The sequence below is a fragment of the Pseudophryne corroboree genome, chromosome 10 (assembly GCF_028390025.1).
Source record: "Pseudophryne corroboree isolate aPseCor3 chromosome 10, aPseCor3.hap2, whole genome shotgun sequence".
Taxonomy (NCBI): Eukaryota; Metazoa; Chordata; class Amphibia; order Anura; family Myobatrachidae; genus Pseudophryne; species Pseudophryne corroboree.
This window is the reverse complement of record NC_086453.1, coordinates 277,113,790-277,128,375: the sequence shown is the minus strand read 5'-3', so window position 1 is coordinate 277,128,375 and position 14,586 is coordinate 277,113,790.

The following is a 14,586-nucleotide window of genomic DNA, read 5'->3' as shown; positions in this document are numbered from 1 at the left end:
CGCAAAGAAAAATTAAAGAAAAAAGAGGTGCAAGATGGAATTGTCCTTGGGCCCTCCCACCCACCCTTATGTTGTATAAACAGGACATGCACACTTTAACCAACCCATCATTTCAGTGACAGGGTCTGCCACACGACTGTGACTGAAATGACGGGTTGGTTTGGACCCCCACCTAAAAAGAAGCAATTAATCTCTCCTTGCACAAACTGGCTCTACAGAGGCAAGATGTCCACCTCATCATCATCCTCCGATATATCACCGTGTACATCCCCCTCCTCACAGATTATCAATTCGTCCCCACTGGAATCCACCATCTCAGCTCCCTGTGTACTTTGTGGAGGCAATTGCTGCTGGTCAAGTCTCCACGGAGGAATTGATTATAATTCATTTTAATGAACATCATCTTCTCCACATTTTCTGGATGTAACCTTGTACGCCGATTGCTGACAAGGTGAGCGGCGGCACTAAACACTCTTTCGGAGTACACACTTGTGGGAGGGCAACTTAGGTAGAATAAAGCCAGTTTGTGCAAGGGCCTCCAAATTGCCTCTTTTTCCTGCCAGTATAAGTACGGACTGTGTGACGTGCCTACTTGGATGCGGTCACTCATATAATCCTCCACCATTCTTTCAATGGTGAGAGAATCATATGCAGTGACAGTAGACGACATGTCCGTAATCGTTGTCAGGTCCTTCAGTCCGGACCAGATGTCAGCATCAGCAGTCGCTCCAGACTGCCCTGCATCACCGCCAGCGGGTGGGCTCGGAATTCTGAGCCTTTTCCTCGCACCCCCAGTTGCGGGAGAATGTGAAGGAGGAGATGTTGACAGGTCGCGTTCCGCTTGACTTGACAATTTTCTCACCAGCAGGTCTTTGAACCCCAGCAGACTTGTGTCTGCCGGAAAGAGAGATCCAAGGTAGGCTTTAAATCTAGGATCGAGCATGGTGGCCAAAATGTAGTGCTCTGATTTCAACAGATTGACCACCCGTGAATCCTTGTTAAGCGAATTAAGGGCTCCATCCACAAGTCCCACATGCCTAGCGGAATCGCTCTGTGTTAGCTCCTCCTTCAATGTCTCCAGCTTCTTCTGCAAAAGCCTGATGAGGGGAATGACCTGACTCAGGCTGGCAGTGTCTGAACTGACTTCACGTGTGGCAAGTTCAAAGGGCATCAGAACCTTGCACAATGTTGAAATCATTCTCCACTGCCCTTGAGACAGGTGCATTCCACCTCCTATATCGTGCTGAATTGTATAGGCTTGAATGGCCTTTTGCTGCTCCTCCAACCTCTGAAGCATATAGAGCGTTGAATTCCACCTCGTTACCACTTCTTGCTTCAGATGATGGCAGGGCAGGTTCAGTAGTTTTTGGTGGTGCTCCAGTCTTCTGTACGTGGTGCCTGTACGCCGAAAGTGTCCCGCAATTCTTCTGGCCACCGACAGCATCTCTTGCACACCCCTGTCGTTTTTTAAAAAATTCTGCACCACCAAATTCAAGGTATGTGCAAAACATGGGACGTGCTGGAATTTGCCCATATTTAATGCACACACAATATTGCTGGCGTTGTCCGATGCCACAAATCCACAGGAGAGTCCAATTGGGGTAAGCCATTCCGCGATGATCTTCCTCAGTTGCCGTAAGAGGTTTTCAGCTGTGTGCGTATTCTGGAAAGCGGTGATACAAAGCGTAGCCTGCCTAGGAAAGAGTTGGCGTTTGCGAGATGCTGCTACTGGTGCCGCCGCTGCTGTTCTTGCGGCGGGAGTCCATACATCTACCCAGTGGGCTGTCACAGTCATATAGTCCTGACCCTGCCCTGCTCCACTTGTCCACATGTCCGTGGTTAAGTGGACATTGGGTACAGCTGCATTTTTTAGGACACTGGTGACTCTTTTTCTGAGGTCTATGTACATTTTCGGTATCGCCTGCCTAGAGAAATGGAACCTAGATGGTATTTGGTACCGGGGACACAGTACCTCCAACAAGTCTCTAGTTGGCTCTGCAGTAATGATGGATACCGGAACCACGTTTCTCACCACCCAGGATGCCAAGGCCTCAGTTATCCGCTTTGCAGCAGGATGACTGCTGTGATATTTCATCTTCCTCGCAAAGGACTGTTGGACAGTCAATTGCTTGGTGGAAGTAGTAAAAGTGGTCTTACGATTTCCCCTCTGGGATGACCATCGACTCCCAGCAGCAACAACAGCAGCGCCAGCAGCAGTAGGCGTTACACGCAAGGATGCATCGGAGGAATCCCAGGCAGGAGTGGAATCGTCAGAATTGCCAGTGACATGGCCTGCAGGACTATTGGCATTCCTGGGGAAGGAGGAAATTGACACTGAGGGAGTTGGTGGGGTGGTTTGCGTGAGCTTGGTTACAAGAGGAAGGGATTTACTGGTCAGTGGACTGCTTCCGCTGTCGCCCAAAGTTTTTGAACTTGTCACTGACTTATTATGAATGCGCTGCAGGTGACGTATAAGGGAGGATGTTCCGAGGTGGTTAACGTCCTTACCCCTACTTATTACAGCTTGACAAAGGCAACACACGGCTTGACAAATGTTGTCCGCATTTCTGTTGAAATACTTCCACACCGAAGAGCTGATTTTTTTGGTATTTTCACCAGGCATGTCAACGGCCATATTCCTCCCACGGACAACAGGTGTCTCCCCGGGTGCCTGACTTAAACAAACCACCTCACCTTCAGAATCCTCCTTGTCAATTTCCTCCCCAGCGCCAGCAACACCCATATCCTCCTCATCCTGGTGTACTTCAACACTGACATCTTCAATCTGACTATCAGGAACTGGACTGCGGGTGCTCCTTCCAGCACTTGCAGGGGGCGTGCAAATGGTGGAAGGCGCATGCTCTTCACGTCCAGTGTTGGGAAGGTCAGGCATCGCAACCGACACAATTGGACTCTCCTTGTGGATTTGGGATTTCGAAGAACGCACAGTTCTTTGCGGTGCTTTTGCCAGCTTGAGTCTTTTCATTTTTCTAGCGAGAGGCTGAGTGCTTCTATCCTCATGTGAAGCTGAACCACTAGCCATGAACATAGGCCAGGGCCTCAGCCGTTCCTTGCCACTCCGTGTGGTAAATGGCATATTGGCAAGTTTACGCTTCTTCTCCGACAATTTTATTTTAGGTTTTGGAGTCCTTTTTTTACTGATATTTGGTGTTTTGGATTTTACATGCTCTGTACTATGACATTGGGCATCGGCCTTGGCAGACGACGTTGCTGGCATTTCATCGTCTCGGCCATGACTAGTGGCAGCAGCTTCAGCACGAGGTGGAAGTGGATCTTGATCTTTCCCTAATTTTGGAACCTCAACATTTTTGTTCTCCATATTTTAATAGGCACAACTAAAAGGCACCTCAGGTAAACAATGGAGATGGATGGATACTAGTATACTTATGGATGGACTGCCGAGTGCCGACACAGAGGTAGCTACAGCCGTGGACTACCGTACTGTGTCTGCTATATATTATATATTTATTATGTAATGACTGATGACGGACCTGCTGGACACTGTCAGCTCAGCAGCACCGCAGACTGCTACAGTAAGCTACTATAGTAGTATGTATAAAGAAGATAGAAAAAAAAAACAACCACGGGTAGGTGGTATACAATTATGGATGGACTGCCGAGTGCCGACACAGAGGTAGCTACAGCCGTGGACTAACGTACTGTGTCTGCTGCTAATATAGACTGGATGATAATGAGATGAAATCAATATATATGTATATATAATATCACTAGTACTGCAGCCAGACAGGTATATATTATATATTTATTATGTAATGACTGATGACGGACCTGCTGGACACTGTCAGCTCAGCAGCACCGCAGACTGCTACAGTAAGCTACTATAGTAGTATGTATAAAGAAGAAAGAAAAAAAAAAAAACACGGGTAGGTGCTAGGTGGTATACAATATTATATATATATTATATACAATTATATATATATATATATATAATGTATATTAAACTCATAAACTGGTGGTGATTATTAAACTGGTGGTCAGGTCACTGGTCACACTATCAGCAACTTGCAAGTAGTACTCCTGAGTCCTAAGCAGACAATCACAATATATATTATACTGGTGGTCAGTGTGGTCACAAACAATGGCAGTGTGGCTGGCACTCTGGCAGCAAAAGTGTGCACTGTACGTTATATGTACTCCTGAGTCCTGAGTCCTGCTCTCAGACTCTAACTGCTCCCCACTGTCAGTGTCTCCCCCACAAGTCAGATAATACAGTCACACTATCTCTCTCTATCACTTCAGCAAGTACTAGTAGTAGTAGTACTCCTCCTAATGCTCCCCAAATTACTACTGTGTCTCTCTCTGTCTCACTCTCTTCTCGAATCTCTATAAACGGAGAGGACGCCAGCCACGTCCTCTTCCTATGAATCTCAATGCACGTGTGAAAAATGGCGGCGACGCGCGGCTCCTTATATAGAATCCGAGTCTCGCGATAGAATCCGAGCCTCGCGAGAATCCGACAGCGTGATGATGACGTTCAGGCGTGCTCGGGTTAACCGAGCAAGGCGGGAAGATCCGAGTCGCTCGGACCCGTGTAAAAAAAACTGAAGTTCGGGCGGGTTCGGATTCCGAGGAACCGAACCCGCTCATCTCTAATTTATAGCAGCCAATAAAAAAAGCAGTATTTTTTTTAAAATTCATTGGTGCTATAGAATGTTTTGGGCGGCACTTTTCGTGTTCTGTGTTTTGGTTTTGGTTCCATGCTCATGTTTTGGATCTGAATTTGTTTTGCCAAAACCACCCTCTCCTGTTTTGGTTTTGGATCTGGATGATTTCTGAAAAAAACAAACATAAAAACAGCTAAAATCACAGAAATTTTGGGGTAATTATTAACCTCAATAACATTAATTTCCACTCATTTCCAGTCTATGTGCACCAGACATTTTTCGGGTTTTGTGTTTTGGTTTTGGATTCGGTTCCACAGCCGTGTTTTGGATTCGGACGCGTTTTGGCAAAACCTCCCTGAAATTTTTTTGTCGGATTCGGGTGTGTTTTTGATTCAGGTGTTTTTTTTTCAAAAAACCCTCAAAAACAGCTTAAATTATAGAATTTGGGAGTAATTTTGATCCCATAGTATTATTAACCTCAATAACCATAATTTCCACTCATTTCCAGTCTATTCTGAACACCTCACAATATTATTTTTAGTCCTAAAATTTGCACCGAGGTCGCTGGATGACTAAGCTAAGCGACCCAAGTGGGCGGCACAAACACCTGGCCCATCTATGAGTGGCACTGCAGTGTCAGACAGGATGGCACTTAAAAAAATAGTCCCCAAACAGCACATGATGCAAAGAAAAAAAGAGGTGCACCAATGTCGCTGGATGACTAAGCTAAGCGACCCAAGTGGGTGGCACAAACACCTGGCCCATCTAGGAGTGGCACTGCAGTGTCAGACAGGATGGCACTTAAAAAAATAGTCCCCAAACAGCACATGATGCAAAGAAAAGAGAAAAAGATGTGCACTGTTGTCGCTCTACGGCTAAGCTAAGCGACCCAAGTGGGCGCGCACAAACACCTGGCCCATCTAGGAGTGGCACTGCAGTGTCAGACAGGATGGCACTTCAAAAAATAGTCCCCTAACAGCACATGATGCAAAGAAAAGAGAAAAAGAGGTGCACTGTGGTCGCTGGACGGCTAAGTTAAGCGACACAAACACCTCAATATCACAGTAATTATTCGTTCTAATCAATGGTATTATTGGTCCAAATCACTGGAAGAAAATGACAAAAATCACTGGAATTATTCGTTCTAATCAATGGTATTATTGGTCCAAATCACTGGAAGAAAATGACAAAATCACAGGAATTATTTGTTCTAATCAATGGTATTATTGGTCCAAATCACTGGAAGAAAATGACAAAAATCACTGGAATTATTCGTTCTAATCAATCGTATTATTGGTCCAAATCACTGGAAGAAAATGACAAAATCACAGGAATTATTCGTTCTAATCAATGGTATTACTGGTCCAAATCACTGGAAGAAAATGGCAAAATCACTGGAATTATTCGTAAACATTTGCAGAAAGTCGCTGCTTTCTGATTACGGAAATGCTCATATATTCCTGCGAACTCACAAGCCCTTCCCAGAGAAAAAAGAAATTGAGAAACCGTTGTTTGAGAATGTTTGTTCTCTTTCCCTTACAAAGGAACAAACCACTTTCCAAGAAGACTGACATTTTTGGAATTATGGAGACATAATGTTTTTGAATATAAATCCTAAAGCAGGTGGTGTACTAGAGCAAAAGAGTGCAAGAGACCAGCCATGCAGTTTCTGAAATATTATGACAAAATGTTACTGTATTTCATAAGCACTCATTCCTAACTCTGCTAAGTACTGTTTGGTATACTGTATCTGGCTTCCATGAGGTAGTTGTCCATTATTTCAGCTTCCATTGAGCTTTTTGAAAGCGGTAGAAGTTATCAATTCTTCCCCCCCCCCTATTTTTAATTTTCTCCTGCATAGCCCTGTAAAATGTTGCAATGTTAAGTATTGACTTGTACCTTCTGGGGGTCCACTTCTTCACCAAACCCAGCCAAATCTCATCCTAACCCTCTGCTCCACGTTCTCTATGTACCCCATCTGTGTCACCCATGTCTGTCTACCCCTCCCCTTTAGATTGTAAGCTCTCACGAGCAGGGCCCTCTTCCCTCATGTGCTTATCCTTTTTCTTTAATAATCTTCAACTGTACCACATCCAGCAGTCTTCTGCCACCTGATACTTATTCCAGTGTTATCTGCTGATGTTACTATGTTTATTTACCCTGTACTTGTCCTATACTGTCATCAACTGTAAATTGCTGTTTTCCTGTTTGATTATTTATGTACTCTGTAATTGGGTGCTGCGGAACCCTTGTGGTGCCATATAAATAAAGGATAATAATAATAATAATAATATAAGGTGTATAATCCCCAGGTGTATCTCACACATCGCTCAGTACAGATTACAGGATGTATAAAATCACCTGGTGTATAACACTCGTCGCACAGTACAGTATACATACTGGTCACAATAATGCAGCACAGAGATAGTATACTTGACACAGAGCTGCAAGATACACAGCAATGGCCTACTGTACTGTACTATATATGTATACTGCTGGTCACCAAAATGCTGCACTGTCCTACTATATGCTGGTCACAATAATGCAGCACAGAGATAGTATACTTGACACAGAGCTGCAAGATACACAGCAATGGCCTACTGTACTGTACTATATATGTATACTGCTGGTCACCAAAATGCTGCACTGTCCTACTACAGGTTGAGTATCCCATATCCAAATATTCCAAAATACGGAATATTCCGAAATACGGACTTTTTTGAGTGAGAGTGAGATAGTGAAACCTTTGTTTTTTGATGACTGAATGTACACAAACTTTGTTTGATACACAAAGTTATTAAAAATATTGTATTAAATGACCTTCAGGCTGTATGTATAAGGTGTATATGAAACATAAATGAATTGTGTGAATGTACACACACTTTGTTTAATGTACAAAGTTATAAAAAATATTAGCTAAACTTACCTTCAGGCTGTGTGTATAAGGTGTACATGAAACATAAATGCATTCTGAGCTTAGATTTAGGTCCCATCACCATGATATCTCATTATGGTATGCAATTATTCCAAAATACGGAAAAATCCGATATCCAAAATACCTCTGGTCCCAAGCATTTTGGATAAGGGATACTCAACCTGTATATGCTGGTCACAATAATGCAGCACAGAGATAGTATACTTGACACAGAGCTGCAAGATACACAGCAATGGCCTACTGTACAGTACTATATATGTATACTGCTGGTCACCAAAATGCTGCACTATGCTACTATATACTGGTCACAATAATGCAGCACAGAGATAGTATACTTGACACAGAGCTGCAAGATACACAGCAATGGCCTACTGTACTGTACTACTATAATACTGGTGGTCCCCAGTCCCCACAATGCAGCACACTGAGCACAGATATTTGCAGCACACTGAGCACAGATATTTGCAGCACACTGAGCACAGATATTTGCAGCACACTGAGCACAGATATGGAGCGTTTTCAAGCAGAGAACATAGATATTTTCAGCACACTGAGCACAGATATTTGCAGCACACTGAGCACAAATATTTGTAGCACACTGAGCACAGATTACGGAGCTTTTCAGGGAGAGAACGCAGCCACGTCCTCTCCGTTCAATCTCCAATGCACGAGTGGAAAATGGCAGCGATGCGCGGCTCTTTATATAGAATACGAATCTTGCAAGAATCCGACAGCAGGATGATGACGTTTGGGCGCGTTTGGGTTAACTGAGCAAGGCGGGAAGATCCGAGGCTGCCTCGGAACCGTGTAAAATAGGTGAAGTTCGGGGGGTTCGTATCTTGACGAACCGAACCCGCTCATCTCTACTCACAATATTGTTTTTAGGCCAAAAGGATGCACCAATGTGGCTGTATGACTAAATTAAGCTACACAAGTGGGCGGCACAGACACCTGGCCCATCTAGGAGTGGCACTGCAGTGGCAGACAGGATGGCAGATTTAAAAGATAAGCCCCAATCAGCACATGATGCAAACAAAAAAAGAGGTGCACCAAGGTCGCTGGATGACTAAGCTAAGTGACACAAGTGTGCGGCACAAACACCTGGCCCATCTAGGAGTGGCACTGCAGTGGCAGGCCATCTACGGTTGGCACTGCAGTACCACTGCACTTATGGCGGATACTGGACTCACATCTAACACCAACATAGCTGTCAAGGCCTGAGTTATACGCTTTGCAACAGGATGACTGCTGTCATATTTCATCTTCCTCGCAAAGGACTGTTGGACAGTCATTTGCTTAGTTGAAGTAGTACAAGTGGCCTTCCGACTTCCCCTCTGGGATGACAATCGACTCCCAGCAGCAACAGCAGCAGCGGCAGCAGTAGGAGGAAGTGGTTCTTGATCTCGCCCTATTTTATCCTCCAAATTTTTGTTCTCCATTATTTTTTGGAGTTATATAACAAAATGCAGCTAAGGAGAGCGTACCTCTACACCACACAAGGCAAACCCTGTAAAAATTATTTGGATTAAATATTAATAACCCCTTTTTTGGAGTAAATAATATACAGCACAGGACCGTACCACTGAACTTACATGGCAGCATCACTGGACTGGACTTATACGGCAGTACCACTGGACTGGATATACACGCCAGTACCACTGGATATATACGGCAGTACCACTGGACATATACGGCAGTATCACTGGACTGAATTTATACGGCAGTACCACTGGACTTATATGGCAGTACCACTGGACTTATACGGCAGTACCACTGGACTTATACGGCAGTACCACTGGACTTATACGGCAGTACCACTGGACTTATACGGCAGTACCACTGGACTTATACACCAGTATCACTGGATTTATACGTCAGTACTACTGGACTGGACTTATACGCCAGTACCACTGGACTGATACGCCAGCACCACTGGACTGATATGCCAACACCACTGGACTGGATTTATACAGCAGTATCACTGGAATTATACGGCAGTACCACTGGAATTATACGGCAGTATCACTGGACTGGTTTTCTACGGCAGTACCACTGGACATATATGGCAGTACCACTGGACATATACGCAGTACCACTGGAATTATATGGCAGTACCACTGGACATATACAGCAGTATCACTGGACATATACAGCAGTACCACTGGAATTATATGGCAGTACCACTGGAATTATATGGCAGTATGACTAGATTTATACGGCAGTACCACTGGACATATATGGCAGTACCACTGGACATATACGGCAGTACCACTGGATATATACGGCAGTATCACTGGACATATACGGCAGTATCACTGGACTGGATTTATACGCCAGTACCACTGGATTTATACGGCAGTACCACTGGATACATACGACAGTATCACTGGATATATACGGCAGTACCACTGGACTGAATTTATACGCCAGTACCACTGGATTTAAATGGCAGTATCACTGGACATATACGGCAGTATCACTGGAATTATATGGCAGTAACACTGGACATATACGGCAGTATCACTGGATTTATACTGCAGTACCACTGGACATATACAGGACTGATGCAGCACAAGACACTACCACTGTACTAATACAGGACTACCACTGTACTAATGTCAGTATCACTGGACTGGATTTATACGGCAGTACCTCTGGATTTATACGGCAGTGCCACTGGAAATATACGGAAGTAACACTGGAATTATATGGCAGTACCACTGGACTGGATTTATACGGCAGTATCATTGGAATTATATGGCAGTACCAGTGGAATTATATGCCAGTACCATTGGACTGGAATTATACGGCAGAACCACTGGAATTATATGGCAGTACCACTGGATTCATACGGCAGTACCACTGGATTCATACGACAGTATTACTGGATATATACGGCAGTATCACTGGACTGGATTTATACGCCAGTACCACTGGATTTATACGGCAGTACCACTGGATACATACGACAGTATCACTGGATATATACGGCAGTACCACTGGACTGAATTTATACGCCAGTACCACTGGATTTAAATGGCAGTATCACTGGACATATACGGCAGTATCACTGGAATTATATGGCAGTACCACTGGACATATACGGCAGTATCACTGGATTTATACTGCAGTACCACTGGACATATACAGGACTGATGCAGCACAAGACACTACCACTGTACTAATACAGGACTACCACTGTACTAATGTCAGTATCACTGGACTGGATTTATACGGCAGTACCTCTGGATTTATACGGCAGTGCCACTAGAAATATACGGCAGTACCACTGGAATTATATGGCAGTACCACTGGACTGGATTTATACGCAGTATCATTGGAATTATATGGCAGTACCAGTGGAATTATACGCCAGTACCATTGGACTGGAATTATACGGCAGAACCACTGGAATTATATGGCAGTACCACTGGATTCATACGGCAGTACCACTGGATTCATACGACAGTATTACTGGATATATACGGCAGTACCACTGGACTGAATTTATACGCTAGTACCACTGGATTTAAATGGCAGTATCACTGGACATATACGGCAGTATCACTGGAATTATATGGCAGTACCACTGGACATATACGGCAGTATCACTGGAATTATACTGCAGTACCACTGGACATATACTGGACTGATGCAGCACAAGACACTACCACTGTACTAATGCAGGACAACACAGCACCACTGGACTGGACTTATACAGCTACACTGGACATATGGCAGCAGAGGACACCACCACTTTGACTGGACTGACGCAGCATAAGACACTACACTGGACTGAGCAGGACAAGACAGCACTGGAATGGCCACCCCACTTTCCCTCCCACACAGACACTGAGGACGGAGACACAGTGCCGTAACTAGGTATTTTGGCGCTGTGTGCAAGAAATGGCATTGGCGCCCCCCTACGCAAGACAGGAGCAGTGCGCGGCGCAGGCGCGCAAAAAATATATAGGGGCGTGGCTTCATGGGGAAGGGGCATGGCCACAAAATAATGCCAATTCATACTACGGTGCATAGTAGTCTCCATTATTCAAATTACGCTGCACAGTAGAGCCACTACACTGTGTAGAGCCCCTTTTTACAAATTACGGCAGAAGGCGTGCCTTTTTACACATTACGGCAGACAGCGTCCCCCTTTTTACACATTACGGCAGACAGCGTCCCCCTTTTTACACATTACAGCAGACAGTCCCCCTTATTACACATTACGGCAGACAGAGTCCCCCTTATTACACATTACGGCAGACGGCATCCCCTTTTTTACACATTACGGCAGACAACGCCCCCCTTATTACACATTACGGCAGACAGCGTCCCCCTTTTTACACATTACGGCAGACAGCGTCCCCCTTTTTACACATTACGGCAGACAACGTCCCCTTTATTACACATTATGGTAGACAGAGTCCCCCTTATTACACATTACGGCAGACGGCATCCCCTTTTTTAAACATTACGGCAGACAGCGTCCCCCTTATTACACATTACGGCAGACAGTGTCCCCCTTATTATACATTACGGCAGACAGCGTCCCCTTTTTGTACACATTATGGCAGACAGCATCCTTTTACATATTGCGGCAGCCAGTCCCCCTTTTTACACATTGCGGCAGACAGACACCAGAGAGAGAGAGAGAGAGAGAGTGAGAGAGAGAAAGAGAGCGAGACAGAAGGGGAGAGAGAAAGAGAGAGAGAGAGACAGAAAGAGAGAGAGAGAGCTGTATACTTACCATCTCTCAGGCTCCTCGTGCTGGCAGAGATCCAGGGCAGCCACAGTGGAGAAGGAGGAGGAGGGAGGGGGACTTGAGCCGCAGCAGCGCTATGTCATTGGTAGCGGCGCCGCTGCAGCACTCCCCTCTCCTTCCGTATTGGCTGCCCGCTACTGAGAATGCTGGGATGAGGGAGCCGCATCCCAGCATTCACAGCAGCGCCGGGCAGCCAATGCAGAAGGAGAGGGGAGTGCTGCAGCGGCGCCGCTACCAATGACATAGCGCTGCTGCGGCTCAAGTCCCCCTCCCTCCTCCTCCTTCTCTGCCTCCGGCGCTGCTCTCCCTCCAGCGCGGCGCACGCCACCCAGCAGAGGCGGCATGTAATGAGTCAATTTGACTCATTACATGCCGCTCGCCGTGCGCCCTCAGTGTAACTGCGCTGTGTGCCAGGCACACCTGGCACATAGGTAGTTACGGCGCTGCGGAGACATGTCCTCTAGCTACACTCTCCAATGCCGGAGTGAAAATGGCGGCAACGCGCGGCTCCTTATATGGAATCTAAAACCCGTGAGAATCCGACAACGGGATGATGACGTTTTGCCTCGTTCTGGTTTCCGAGTCAGGCGGGAAAACCAGAGCTGGACTCGGATCCGGGCTCGGGTAGTGACGTTCTGGGGGGTTCGGTGCTCATTGCAAATTTTTTTAAATACCTTCAATCCCGTGGCATTTGGAAGGCTAAAACTCATGTTGCTAGCAATGGATTGGGATATGCAAAAGCTTCAAAACTAGACAAAAACACTGCTTTATAAATGTATCCCAAAGTGTCCCAGGATATTGTAATCATACAGTAAGTCAACTGCACTATACTAGGTGTTGCTTCACAGGATGTAGGGGGTAATTCAGATCTGATCGCTGCTGTGTGTCTTCGCACAGTGGACGAACAGGTCCTAACTGCGCATGCGTATGCACCGCAATGGACAACATCAGGCATCGGCAGTCAGCGATTGGATGATGCAAAACATTTCGATCACACGGGTGTTCGCAAGGTGATTGACAGGAGGAAGCTGTTTGTGAGTGGTAACTGACCATTTACAGGAAGTGTCCGGAAAAACGTGCTCAAGCGTTTTCAGGGAGGGTGTCTGACGTCAGCTCCGTCCCCGATCAGCCGCTTTTGATCGCACTGTAGGAGTAAGTCCTAGGTTGTGCAGAGACTGCACAAAGTAGATTTTCACAGCTCTGCATACACATGCGATCGCACACTTGCACGGCGAATATACACTCACCCTGGAGGCGGCGACTATCTGATCGCAGGACAGCAACATTAGCAGCCCAGCGACCAGGTCTGAATTACCCCCGTAGTCGGCATCTTTACGGACGAGATGCCAGCCTTGCCTCACAAACTGTAACTTGCCAAAAGTTGTACAAAGACTTAATGTGGCACTTTCTTTTTTATGATGTCATTTATTTTGAATTACCTTTCTAATAAAAAGGAGTTTTAAACAAATTATACCTGAAAAAGAGCCTACATGCTGTGCGTTGTAACAAAATGAGAAAAGTCAGCAACATTTTAGCCTAAAACATACATTGTCATCAGTGGAACTTGTGACCCCACTAATAATCACTTTGCGACCACCAACTGTGTATAAACAGTTGCTCAGAATTCGCTGGCTGTACAGTGGGGAAGCAGTTATCTTCCCTACAAATGGGATCCCGGCGGTCGATATACCGAAGTTGGGATCCCGAGGGAGGACACAATCCCGGCGTCAATATACCGGCGCTAAACGGGATGCCTGTGTCAAAATACAGACAGCTGGCATCCTGAACGTCCTGACATCGGGATGCGCTGCCGTCTAGCTGCTGGGGTGTTAGGTTTAGGCAGCAGAAGGGTGGTTAGGCTTAGGGTACACACACGAGAACGTTTGGGTTAGGGACCGGGGAGGGAGGGTTAGGGTTTGGCACATAGAGGGGGATGTTAGGGTTAGGCAGCTAGCGGGGAGGGTTAGGGTTATGCACCACAAGGGTGACAGTCAGCATCCTGTCCATCAGTATATCATACTGAACCTGTAATGTGTTCATATGGAAACTAGTGATGAGCGGGTTCGGTTCCTCAGGTTCCGAACCCCCCCGAACTTCATCCATTTTACACGGTTCCGAGGCAGCCTAGGATCTTCCCGCCTTGCTCGGTTAACCCGAGCGCCCCCGAATGTCATCATCCCGCTGTCGGATTCTCGCAAGATTCGTATTCTATATAAGGAGCCGCGCGTCGCCGCCATTTT